Source organism: Sorex fumeus, unplaced genomic scaffold, assembly GCF_029834395.1.
Source record: "Sorex fumeus unplaced genomic scaffold, SorFum_2.1 ptg000044l, whole genome shotgun sequence".
Lineage (NCBI taxonomy): Eukaryota > Metazoa > Chordata > Mammalia > Eulipotyphla > Soricidae > Sorex > Sorex fumeus.
The window spans coordinates 251752-264577 of record NW_026606101.1 but is presented as its reverse complement, the minus strand read 5'-3'; the positions used below and the strand labels follow the sequence as shown (position 1 = coordinate 264577).

General features: G+C 47.8%; 1 protein-coding gene across 2 annotated transcripts in view; it reads right to left on the bottom strand.

Moving 5' to 3' along the window:
- NCOA5 (nuclear receptor coactivator 5) overlaps nt 1-12466 on the bottom strand; it is a 35941-nt gene extending 23475 nt beyond the window's left edge. Inside the window, exon 1 of one of the 2 annotated variants that reach the window (XM_056121807.1) lies at nt 12319-12466. The gene's annotated coding sequence lies outside the window, so the exon portion shown is untranslated. The remainder of the gene's footprint in view (nt 1-12318) is intronic. The other variant, XM_056121809.1, reaches the window with a different exon arrangement.
- Between the last annotated feature and the right edge of the window lie 360 nt (nt 12467-12826).

Sequence of the window (12826 nt, the reverse complement as noted above, 5' to 3'; positions counted from 1 at the left end):
AGCACACAGGTACTACTTAAATCACTGGGTTTCATTAATGCTATAAATTTTTCCTCATCATATGAATAGGACTCTTGCACTCTAAAATTATACCCAGTTCTGTGAGTGCCTACATATACAGGACCCGAGGAGACCAAAAAAGACCAAAAACAGCTACATGAAATATACTTCTGGGGAAAAACTAATTCCAGTTAGAACAGAGGACATATTTTGTGTGTGTGTGGGGGGGAGTGTTTAGGGCTTACTCTTAAGTTTTGCACTCAGGATTCATTCCTAGCAGTGAGTTCGGAGATCATATGGGATGCTGAGAATCAAAGCCTGGGTCAGTCACATGCAAGGCAAGTGTCCTACCAGATCTACTATCTCTCCTGCACTACAAATAATTGTTTTAAATGAAGAGTATGCCTTTAAACTACCTTGACTGTAACTTGTACCCTACTATCAATTCTCATCAAGAAGTCCCACGCAATCATAATTCAATGGTATAGCTTATGTTTCTTCTGCAAAAGAGAGCCAGCAGAAAAACTGTAGAGTGGACATCAACTGTTTCTTGATTCACTCCTATTTAAGAAGATACCTTCCCCCAATTCAAGATACCTCCTCCATTTTGAGACAGAGAAAATAGGCCTAGGGGAAATGTTACTTAATAGGGATCACTTCCTTCAGGGAAACCCAGGGTGTGACCAACCTGGTGGTAATTAAGGATCGACATAGTGGGGGAGGGGGTGGATAAGATTAGAAAAAGAATGGCCCCAGGGAAAAATCCCCAGGAGTATCACAAGAATGGATCCAGGATATTCAAAGGATAATCCTCCCAATCCCTTTGTTTTACCACCCTTCAAGCCTTAAACTCAAGCAATCAGGGCTTGCTCCTGGCAGTACTCAGGGGACCATCACGATCACATCAGGACCATCCTGTTGCTCGATTGCCTTGAGCAGGCCCCAGTAACGTCTTCTTCATCCTAGCCCAGGGATTTTTTAAAAAGTGCCACATTCAAGGCTCTTTCAGGGTTAGGAGAATGAGACCCATCACTGTTACTGGTATTTGGCATATTGGGTACACCACGGGGAGTTTGCCAGACTCTGCCGTGTGGGCAGGTTACATTCGGTAGCCTGCCAGGTTGTCCAAAGTTGGAAGAAGACATAATAGGAGGTCTTTCACAATGGGAGGTTCCCAGACATCCCAAAGGAACCTCCAGGCTCCAGCTACTCTGCGTGCTCTTCCTTTCCTCAAAGTTTCTACTGAACCCAGTGTCGGTTCTCTAATTTTTAATCCTGACAGTGTTCTGAGGAAACTCACCGCCATCCATCAGGGATGCTCAGATTAGGAATAGGATTTGGGAAGGTGAGAGGAAAGTTGTGGAAATCTAGCCCATTTCCAACCGCAAAATAATCCTCACATACTGTACATAAACTCTGAGTAGGTGACTGTCAGTTCAGATACACATGAAGAGAGACGTCACTGAGAATATAAACAACATCAAGGAACTAATCAAAGTATACTATGATTTAAGAACGGAAAAAAAGATTTGTCCCATCCCAACTTTTTATCACAGAATTTGAAAACTATTAGTAGTACGTTCTTTTGAACAAGTTTCCTTTTGAAAATATACTGGACAAGTAGTTAATCATATTTTCTTACTAATCTTATTCATTTATTTAGCTTTTTGGGTCGATGCTCAGGGGTTACTCCTGGCTCTACACTCAGGAATTACTCCTGGTGGTGCTCGGGGGACAATATGGGATGCCAGGGATCGAACCTGGGTTGGTCTCATGCAAGGTCTACCCACTGTGCTATTGCTCTGGCTTCAAATTCTTGTAATTTATACCAGAGATCACCAAACTTTTTTTTTTCCCTTTTTTCCTTTTTGGGTCACACCCAGCAATGCACAGGGTTACTCCTGGCTCTGCACTCAGGAATTACCCTGGTGGTGTTCAGGGGACCATATGGGATGCTGGGAATGGAACCTGGGTCAGCTGCACGCAAGGCAAACGCCCTACCCGCTGTACTATCGCTCCAGCCCAAGAGATCTCCAAACTTCTTTGGCCTACCACCTCTTCAAAACCAGGGGAAACAATGAACATTTGTGGGAACTTTCTGTCAATCAGATGGGGAGCAGCAACAACACACACGTTTCCAAGGAGAGCTAAGAATGCTTTTTCGGCACTGCAGGAAACCAGAGGAAAAGAAAGAAATGGTGCTTCTTTTTCTTGCTCTATTTTATCCCAATCCTTATGCAGCTTGACTATCTCTATACTCTTAAGTGTACATAGCATGACACAGCACGGATGAATTTCATTCAAAACCACCATTCCCCGACACATTTTCATTATCTCTCACTACCAAATGCCTTCTGAAAACAGTTAAAAGCATTTCTCAGGTAAAGATTTTTTTTTCGTAAAAAAATAATAACACCAATGGAATGGGATTTACATAAAAGGAAAAACAGAAAACGTGATGTTACACAGGAAGTGGCAGAGCTGTTTTAAATCACAAAAGAATGGGAGCAAAGAAACAATACTTTATCTTTTATTTTAGAACATAAGTCAGACAGGATTCACACAACAGTCCTTGAATAATGCTACAAATAAAAATGCATTGTTTCATTCATCATATCAATACTTTGCTCTATTTTTCAATCGTACCAACATAAATCAACTTTTTTTTTTACCTTAAAATCATTTGTCTGTTTGTTTGGGTGCTCAGGTAACACTCCTGGAGGGGTTCCCATGTGCTGGGATCGAACCAGGTCGGCGGCAGTGTGTAAGACAAGCATCCTACCTGCTGTACTATCTTTCCTGCCCGTTACAGCCATTTTCTTTAGTACTTCACAGGCTACTGCAATGGAAAACAGTGAAGACTATTCTAAACAAGAGCAGTAAGAACTAGAGCATTCAGTGACAGTACTACCATTAGCCGTTGAGAGAATCCATAAGCCGAGATCACCTCAATAAGTGAAATCAAATGGAACAAGACTCCCCCAAAAGCTTAGTTAAAAACAGACAACCAGATGTTACTAAACTGTGACTACACAATAAAGATAATGCACTTGGAAAACCATACCAACAGATGCGGGTATCACACATTAAACCAAACCCAAATTCGGAAGGGAAAAGGATCAAAAGTTCTCTCTTAAACTGTATTTACTTATTTATTTATTTTTGCTTTTTGCGTTTCACCCGGCAATGCACAGGGGTTACTCCTGGTTCTGCAATCAGGAATTACTCCTGGCGGTGCTCAGGGGACCATATGGGATGCTGGGAATCGAACCCGGGTTGGCCACGTCCAAGGCAAATACCTTACCCGCTGTGCTATTGCTCCAGCCCCCCTTAAACTGTATTTATTAATTGAACTGAGAGTCTACTCAACATCAGGGATATTATAGCTGGTTATAACAAATCAGGAATATGAGAACGTTCTGAAAGCTTTGGAAATGTGCCCTTTTAAGTTCATTTTGAAAACTACACATTCCCTCATACTCGATAATAATTCTTACTCTCTAATTAAAATAATCAATATATCTGTAATGAGTCAAAGTATTATTTCTGGGAATAGGAATGAGGATGGGTGGGGATAAGTTACATTTACAAACTGTGAACTCGGTTTTGCTTTGTACTAAGAACATTATTTGCATTATGCCTCTCATTCCTTTCTACAACTCTTGGAGTCAAGTACTACTCTATCACTAGCTGTGAAAGAGGAAATTTAAGGTTTAGAGAAATTACATGGCTTATCTACATTAAGATGAGGACGCACAACTAATGTCAAACCTGGGTCTGTCTGACCCCACAGTGCTTCGACACTCTGTCATGCTGTCTTCAGCAGAGGGGAAAGACACGGTTTCTCTTACAAACACGTCTGCTACTAACTCCCAGAAGATGCTGAAGGAACACGGAGAAAAATCTATGCTAGTCATTCAATGTTATTGCACATCAATTCTTCAGACAAAAATTTTCTACCAAAACAACAAACTTTTTCAATTCTTTTTTTTTTTGGGCTTTTGGGGTCACACCTGGTGATGCTCAGGGGTTACTCCTGGCTTTGAACTCAGGAATTACTCCTGGCGGTACTCGGGGGACCATATCAAATGCTGGGAATCGAACCCAGGTCCGCCGTGTGTAAAGCAAACGCCCTACCTGCTGTACTATCGCTCCAGCCCAAACATTTTATTTTCTGCCTGTTTTATTTTAGAAGAAAGAGCTAAGTGCTCAGCTGGAATCAGGAATCTGAGTTCTAGTTCTCCTTATGGGAGGAGGGAGATTAAATCATGTTAAATGATTTTTCTTAACCTCTATGTCCTTCTTCGTAAGTGGATAGTTTTGTGTTGGTTACACTAATTGAAGGAGAATAAAATCTGAAGGAAACATTTACTGTTGAATTCACAAAGGTTGGATGAATTTTAAGTTTGAGCTACAGACATTCAGAATATGGTTTCATTCAAACCAAGCCAATTAAAACTATTATACATACAAGCAGATCCTTAGAGAACTAAATTAACAAACTTGAGAAAACTGTCATCGTATATCAAATGCCTCTTATTTCCATGTCTAATCTCTGCCTCAGAAAAGTTTACTACCTAATAAAGGATAAAGGCAGAAGTACACTATACGGTCACAGGATGCTCTAAAGTGGGATTATGACAAGACTGTTATGTGCACGGCAGAGGAGAATAGTAGGGCAGTCATTTTTTTTCCTTTTTCTTTTTGGGTCACACCCGGCAATGCACAGGGGTTACTCCTGGCTCACGCGCTCAGGAACTACTCCTGGCGGTGCTCGGGGGACCATATAGGATGCTGGGAATCGAACCCGGGTCGGCCGCATGCAAGTCGAACGCCCTACTTGCTGTGCTACTGCTCCAGCCCCAGTAGGGTAGTCATTTTAACATACAAAGGCACAGGAATGGTGGTACTGAAGTGCTGCGTTTTTGCGGGGATGGCATGCCAGGCAGTGCTCAGGCCTTACTCTTGGCTCTGTGCTCAGGGAATCCTAAGTGGAGGAGGGGTTCAAAGCAGGGTCAGACACATGCAGGGTAAGCGCCCCATCTGCTGCGCTCTCTCTCGGGCACCTGCAGTGCTGCTGGGATAGTGGGCTGAGGTTCTTATGCTCACACAGGCCAGAGTGGAGTCGGTGAAACTCAGTACAGACTTTGAGGGCAGGGAAGCTGGAGCATGGGGTTTCCATAAGGAGGATGACTGGGAAAAGTGAAAAACCTTCTATACCTTATTTTGGGGGAATGGGGTGGGGGCTACGGGGAACCTCCGAAACGGTGCTCAGGCGGTCTGGGGGCTGGGGGCAAGTAGTCCACCAGTGACTCTGCCTGACTAGTCATTGGTTCAGCACAAAGGCCCCACCTAAGGATGTGACGCTCCTATGCCACGCTAGAGGTGCATGGGGGACCATGTGAGAAGAACCCAAGTCAGGTCAAGTGCATGCTAGGCATGTGGTCTAATCACTGTTCTATAACTCCCAGCACCCGCATCCCTCCCCCCCAGTCCCCATCCTAACTATGGAGACGGGGAAGCACTTTGTACTGGGTTTAAAGGTAAGCAAGGCAGTAAGACAAAGGGGTTGAGAAAGGAAGAGCACGATGGGGGTTGGAGCACTAGCACAGTGGGTAAGGCACTGGCCTGGCACTCAGCTGATTTGGGTGTGATCACCAGCATCCCATATGGTTCCCTGAGCCCCCAATAAATACACACTGAAAGAAAAATGTATGAGAGGATCGTCTCCTATCCTGGGTCCAGTCTCTTTCTAATTTCACCGGAACTATTTCTGTCCCATTCCTATATTGCTCTGATTCCATGTGAGAGGCACAGGCCATTAATTACAAAAACACTGCTGGGGTCGAAGATGTAGCATGATGCGAGAGTATTTCCCTTTTATGTGAGAGACCAAGGTTTCAATTCCTGGCACTGCAAACAAAGCAGAGCCACAGAAAAACCTTTGCAATAAAAGGGAAGATCCCCTGCACTGCGTACAGTCTCCTGAGCCCACCAGGAGTGATCCCTGAGCACAGACTGAAGCGTGAGCACATCCCAGTGTGGCCCCAAAACCAAAATAAATAGTTAATAATAGTCAACAATCAAGTCAACCTACATTCAAGAAGGTAACAAGCCACCCGTTTCCCCCTCAAATCTTGCCAGAAGAGAGCCCTGAGCTCAGATTAAAGCGTATACCCTGTGCAAAGCCAAGTATGACTCCAAAACAAAACCAAAACAAGCAAGAAAGAGGAAGGAACTGGTTGCCAGGCTGGTGGAGAGTCTAGGAATTACCAGAGGCTAAGCATAGCCAAATTAAAGCAAGCACGCACGCTCACGCGCACACGCGCGCGCACACACACACACACACACACACACACACAATATAAACATAACTGAAGGAAAGGGTAACAGAAAAATACTTAGAAGGTCTTGAGTGTATCTTCCACAAAGGGAAATAGAATAAACTTATGGTTAAGAGTCAATAACAGACCGAAGTAATTATACATCTGGTAGTGTGTTTGCCTCGAACGGAGCCGACCTGGGTTTGATCCGTAGCAGACCACATGGTCCTGAGCCCACCAGGGGTGATCCATGAGCGCAGTGCGAAGAGCACATCCAGATATGGCCCAAAACCCAAAATAAAGAGTCAATAACAAATAGCCAACCTACATTCAAGAAGATAACAAACCACCCGTTTCCTTCCCAAATCTTAAAAATTGGAAATACCATCACATACATAATTATCATCCTAACCATGTTTAACCGTACAGTTCAGCAGGTCAAGTACATTCACACGGTGCGCAACACACCTCCAGAATCTTTGTGCAAGGCTGAAACTGCACACCCATTACACAACTCCCCATTGGCAATTTTGTTTGTGTGTATATTCTTTTCACCCTCCACATCACATTTTTTAAAAGATCTATGAGCACCACCTATATAATGGTTAAAAATCAGATTTCCAGGCCTGGTCTGTCTCAGATTCTGAGGAGAAAGCCTAGGAATCCGTATTTTAACAAATTTCTCAGGTAACTCTTGGCAGCTACCTGGAAATTCTCGTTCTTTTAGCTTATGTATTATAACACATACTTAGGTCTTCCATTTAGGTATCTCTAAACTTCTGCCTTCATAGGAAAAGAAACATACCTGTTAATGAAGAAAACGTCATAACAGCAAAAATCCCTGAAAACAGCACAGAATGCTACCTCCAAAGAAAACTAATCAATTCACGTTCCCAGTCTGAAGGTAATTATCAAATTATAGGTCAGTTTCCCCCCATTCTCCAGGAGTGCAAGTCCTCCAATTCTCCTTCAAGTTCATCTGATCACTTAAGAAGTATCCTACTATTCTTAGCTTACTTTCCCAACTCTCCTTTAAGATGGCAGGGAAAAGATTTAACTACAGAGCTTGCAACTTTCATTTCTAAATTTGTTTTGGGTCACACTGGGCGATGCTCAGGGTTTAGTATTAGGGGTACTCCTATGGGGTTCAGGGGACCATATGGGGGTTGAAAATAGGTCAGCTGTGTACAAGGCAAATGCCTCACCCACTTGACTGCTGCCCTGGCCCACGAGCTTGCCACTTTTAAATAATGTTATCTACGTCATAGGGTAATAAATAGGGCTGACAACTCAAGCTTTCCCTAGCTGTTAACTAGAGTTGCTGAGTGTGTTACTGGCAGGGGCTAGAACTACTACTTCCAGGTATTTTGTCATAATACCTTTCTTTTGGGGGGAGGGCGTGGAGGATTGAACCACCCCTGGTTCTGCTCGGAGCTTACTCTGGAGGGTTCGGGGAACATAAGGTGTACTACGGATCCAGCCCAGGTCAGTCAAATACAAGGCAAGCGCCCTACCTACTGTATTCGGCAGGTGTGTGAATACACACACACACACACACACACACACACACACACACACGCACGCACGCATGTGCAATCTAGCCCCATTGTACCTAAATGCAACTCTTAGCAAAAAGAAAAATCCACACTAGCACAAAGGGGAGAAAATCTAAAAATGTGAAAGCATCCTACTGATGCTGACAGACTCAATTAAAACATCGAACAAAATTGCAGATATTCTTACTATTCCTATTACTTCTAATTCAAACTATGAAGTAAAAAAAAAAAATTAAGGTCTTTCTTAAAATGAATCCATTAAGATATACAAACTATATGTAACTATAAACCAGAAAGGTCAATTCCCACCAGTAATCTGGGCTATAAATAGTTTAGGATTAGAATTTACTTCAACCTTCTATCTCAAGTGAAAACTTACAACACCTAAGTCAGGGGATCTCACAGCTGCAGGATGGCTTTTGACATGCAGACTCCCTAACCCCCACCTCCAGAGACGGACTGTGGGAGTGGTGGGTGGCGAGCTGCATCTGAAAGTATTCCCAACACGCTGTTCTGGTGACAGAAGGTTGTTATGTTTAAAATCTCAAGTTTGAATAGGAACAAACAGTATGCTTTTCTATTTTTTCTTCTGAATATCAAAAATAGTTTCTGAAGGGATTAAAATTCCTGAATCCTATCTGACCTTAAGTACATATTATTATCGCTAATTTATTAAGAATAGTCGCCTGCGGGCTGGAGCAACAGCACAGCAGGTAGTTCATTTGCCTTGCACGCGGCTGACCCGGGTTCGATTCCTCTGCCCCGCTTGGAGAGCCCGGAAAGCTACCGAGAGTATCCCGCCCGCACGGCAAAGCCTGGCAAGCTCCCCGTGACATATTCGATATGCCAAATACAGTAACAACAAGTCTCACAATGGAGACGGTACTGGGCCCGCTCGAGCAAATCGATGAACAATGGGAGGACAGCGTGCTCAGCTATTTTATAGCTGTTTCTGGCACTCGGGCTGAAGAGACAGTCCAGGGGAGAGCAACTTGTCTTGCACACAGCTACCCTGGGTTCGATCCCTGGTACTGCATATAGTCCCCTGAGTCTGCTAGGAGTGATCCCTAAGTGCAGAGCCAGGAGTAGGCCCTGAACACCGCCAGACATGACCCGAATACAACCCAAAATAAAAGACACTCTGCTTCAGAACTGGTCTCTAATGCAAATTGATCCTGATCCTTGTCTATGTCTGTCTGTCTAGAGGTCAACAATATTTTTCTGAACTTGAAACAAAGGTGAAGTTTTCTTCATATGTAACTGGTCCAGTTAATTTTAACCATTAGCTCTTATTTTTTAAAGCACAGAATGAAAAAACAAAAATGACCATTTCTATAAATACTCCTATCTGGTGATAATAAAACCATCATTTAGAAAGCAGCAGGCATGCTGGTATTATGCTGTTAGCGGTCCATGTACTTCATATTTCTCTAATATGCTGCCGCTTCAGAGAGTGGCCATGCTCTGATCCTTTCACTAACGCCTCTGCTTAATAAAAGTGGCATAGAGTCTGGGCACTGGCTTTTAACTCCTGAATAGTTTAACTTTACTTTGGTCTAGCAGTCCAAACAAATGTGCAAGCTGTTCCCTGAACAAATCTTTGGCTCAAAAATGACCATACTTTTATTATTATTTTTTTGCTCTTTGGGTCAAACCCGGCGATGCACAGGGATTACTTCTGGCTCTGCACTCAGGAATTACTCTTGGCGGTGCTTGGGGAACCATATGAGATGTTGGGAATTGAACCCGGGTCGGCCGTGTGCAAGGCAAACGCCCTACCCACCGTGCTACTGCTCCAGGCCCATGACTGTACTTTCAAAAGGACCTATCTCAAAGGCATGCATTAATAAATCACAGAGGAGAACAACCTAGCAGGGAGTCCGTTTGGGGACCACAAAAAACTCTTCAAGATGTTCAACATCCCAAGATGTTCATGGGATGGTGGCAGAAGAATAGTGCTGTGGCATAATTTCAGGGATTTCTGGACGCACAACTGGCAAGTGAAAGCCTGTAAAAGCTGAAGACATTGCTTTACCACACCATTTCTCAATCCTGCTTGACCATAAAATCTTTTATCTTCAACATCACTATTTAATATTCTGAGTATGTGATTGGGCAAGGAATCTAACCTCTCCCTGAGCCTTTCTGTCTGCATAAACATATGTGAGTTGACAGGATTAATTCTATCTGTGAATGCTTTTATAACTGAGTTCAGGAACAGAACTTTCATTTTGTTCAAGCAAGGAGTTACCAACTAACCAACCAACCACCGCAAATGAAAAGGAACATAAAATACTACATATATTCCTTGCAAAGATTTTTTCCCCTTCTCAAAAGCACAAATGAATTGCAATCCCTCTCACTAGGCCGTGCAAAGGCACTGCCATCTGCAGGCCACAGAGCCAGAACGCCAGCAAGGGATGTACAATGAAGTTTCAAACCATCAGGCAGGCTCTTTTGCGTTACACTGCTCAAGCTTTTCCAGAGATTCTCGGCTTTTTGAGCACTGGTAGATGAGGCTCCATTTGCTGAAGTTCTGGAAAGGTCTGGAGTGAAATAAAAATTCTCATTTCTTCCGCACACAGGGCTTTTGCTTAGAAGTGGGAAGAAAATCACCTACAGAAATCCTGCATTATGCCTATATGGGACAGCAAAGAATATGGATTTCTTTTGAGTCTGGGAGCTAGGGAAGGGGTTGGCAAGAGGGGAGGCGAAGGACCCCCCCCCCAGCTGCCCGAGTGGATTATTCTGCCTTTTCTTTAAACTGTTCTCTCTCTCTCTCTCTCTCTCTCTCTCTCTCTCTCTCTCTCTCTCTCTCTCTCTCTCACACACACACACACACACACACACACACACAGAGCAGACTACAAGTAGAATAGATGGTTGACAAATCAGCCCGTCAGTGCCTCCTTTGGAAGTGTTCACAGGGATGGGATCTGGGGCGGGATGCATCTAGCCAACTTGCACTGTGCCTTGTCAGGTTTCTCCACGGATCCTACTTGTAAAAAGCACTGCTTGTTTTTTGGTTTGTTTTTTTTTAACCCTGTAAAGAGTGTTGGGGGGAGGGGGTAGGAAGTGTTTCCAAAATTACCTGGTGGGGGACAGATGACAGAAACAAAAGACAAAGAACCCAGAGGAAGGAAGAGACCATGCCCGGGGGTCAATTTTTTTCACACCGGCAAAACCCACAATGGTTTTTATGGGTTTGTTTTCACACCCCAGGCTGACTCATGAGGAAGACAACCTAGCGGTTAAAGCGCCACAGTTAAAGCCCCACGCAGTGAGCTCTGTGTGTGTGTGTGTGTGTGTGTGTGTGTGTGTGAGCGCGAATGTGAGTGCGTGCCCAGATCCCGGGTGCGACACCACCACCATGCGACCAGGGTGGCCGGGGGGCGGGCGGGCAGGTAGGTAGGTTAGGTGGCCCGGAGCGGACAGGCCACTTCCAGCCCGTTCGTCGCCGACGGTCCCCGGTCCCGGGGAGGGACCCGGTCCGTCCCCAGGCTGCGCTGGGATCTCTGGGACCAGAGACGCCCCTTGGGCGCGGCTGGCAGGGGGCGGCCCCGGGGTGGGGGGGACACACCCCACGCGTGTCGGCCCGCGCGTGGGCCGCGGAATAACTCCAGCAGGAAGCAGGACGCAGGGTTTCAGAGGCGTTTATTGGTTCGGAACGAGCATCGGCGAGTGACGGGCCTTGCAGCGTGCGGCCCGACCCGACGCTCCCGCCGTCAGCGGGCGGGGGAGGGGGGGTTGGTGCCTGGGGTCTGGGTGGTCGCGGCGCGGCCCCACCCACCCCGGCCAGGCCCGGGGTCCGCGTCCCTAACACGGGGGGGGGGGGGGACGGGACGGGAAGGGGGGCGGGGAATGGTGGTCCCGGGAGCAGGCGACGCCCCGAGGATGCCGCACAGCGAGCGGCGCGGCCCAGCTCGGCTCGGCCCGGCCCGGCCCGGCCCGGTCCGGCCCAACCCCCCACCCCCCCGAGCGCCGCCGAGGCCGAGCGCCAGGCGCGTTTTACGGTCCTTTCTTTTTTATTTGGTGGAATCAAAGAGAGAAATTGGCTCCGCGTGTTTCACATCCTCGCGGGGGGTGGGGGCGGGTGGAGGGGGTCCCGCGAGCCGAGCGCGCGTCCCCGATTCCGGTGCCCGGAGGAAGAGGAGGAAGAAGAGGAGGAGGAGGAGGAGGAGGAGGGGGCGCGCAGGGCAGGGCCGCGGCCCGGGGCGGGCAGCGCGGTGGCCGGCGACGAGACCAGGCCGCGCCCCGCCCCGGGCATGCGCAGCGCCCGTGCGCGCCCCCGGGAGCCGCCGAGGCCGCGCGTCGAGCGGAACCGCCGCCGCCGCCGCCGCCGCCGAGGCCCGGGCGCCCCCCCCCCCCCCGCCGCCGCCGCCGCCGCGGCCCCCGCAGCCCCCGGCCCCGGCGGGCGGCCCCCGCGTCCCGGCACTCACCGCTACCAGCGCGGCGGCCTCCCGGCCGATCCTTCGCCTCAGGCCCGCCGCCGCCGCCGCCGCCGCCGCCGCCGCAGCCCACCTGCCCGCCGCAGGACAAAGGCGCCACCAACCGACCGGCGCGGGCACGAGGCAATGGCGGCCGGGGCGGAGGGTGGGGGCAAGAGGGCGCGCACGCAGCGGCGGGCGCGGCACTGTCGCAAGGGGCGCGCGCGTTTACGGCCGCGCGGCGCGGCGCGGCGGCGCCCGTCTCCTTAGCGACGAGGGCCGGGGCGTGGCTCTCGGGCGGCGGTTAGGGACGCGCGGCGTTGCCTAGGGAACAGCGTCCTCGGGCGGCGGGCGGGGCTCGGGGCTGTTGGGTACCTTGGTTCCTCCTCGGCCCGCCGAGGGATGCTCTCGGGCGCCCGTCGTCGTCGTCGTCGTCGTCGTCGTCGTCGTAGTCGTAGTCTTACGCTCTTGGCTATAGCAACAGCGGTCCCTAAAATGCCTTTTTTTTTTAAAGTCTCGT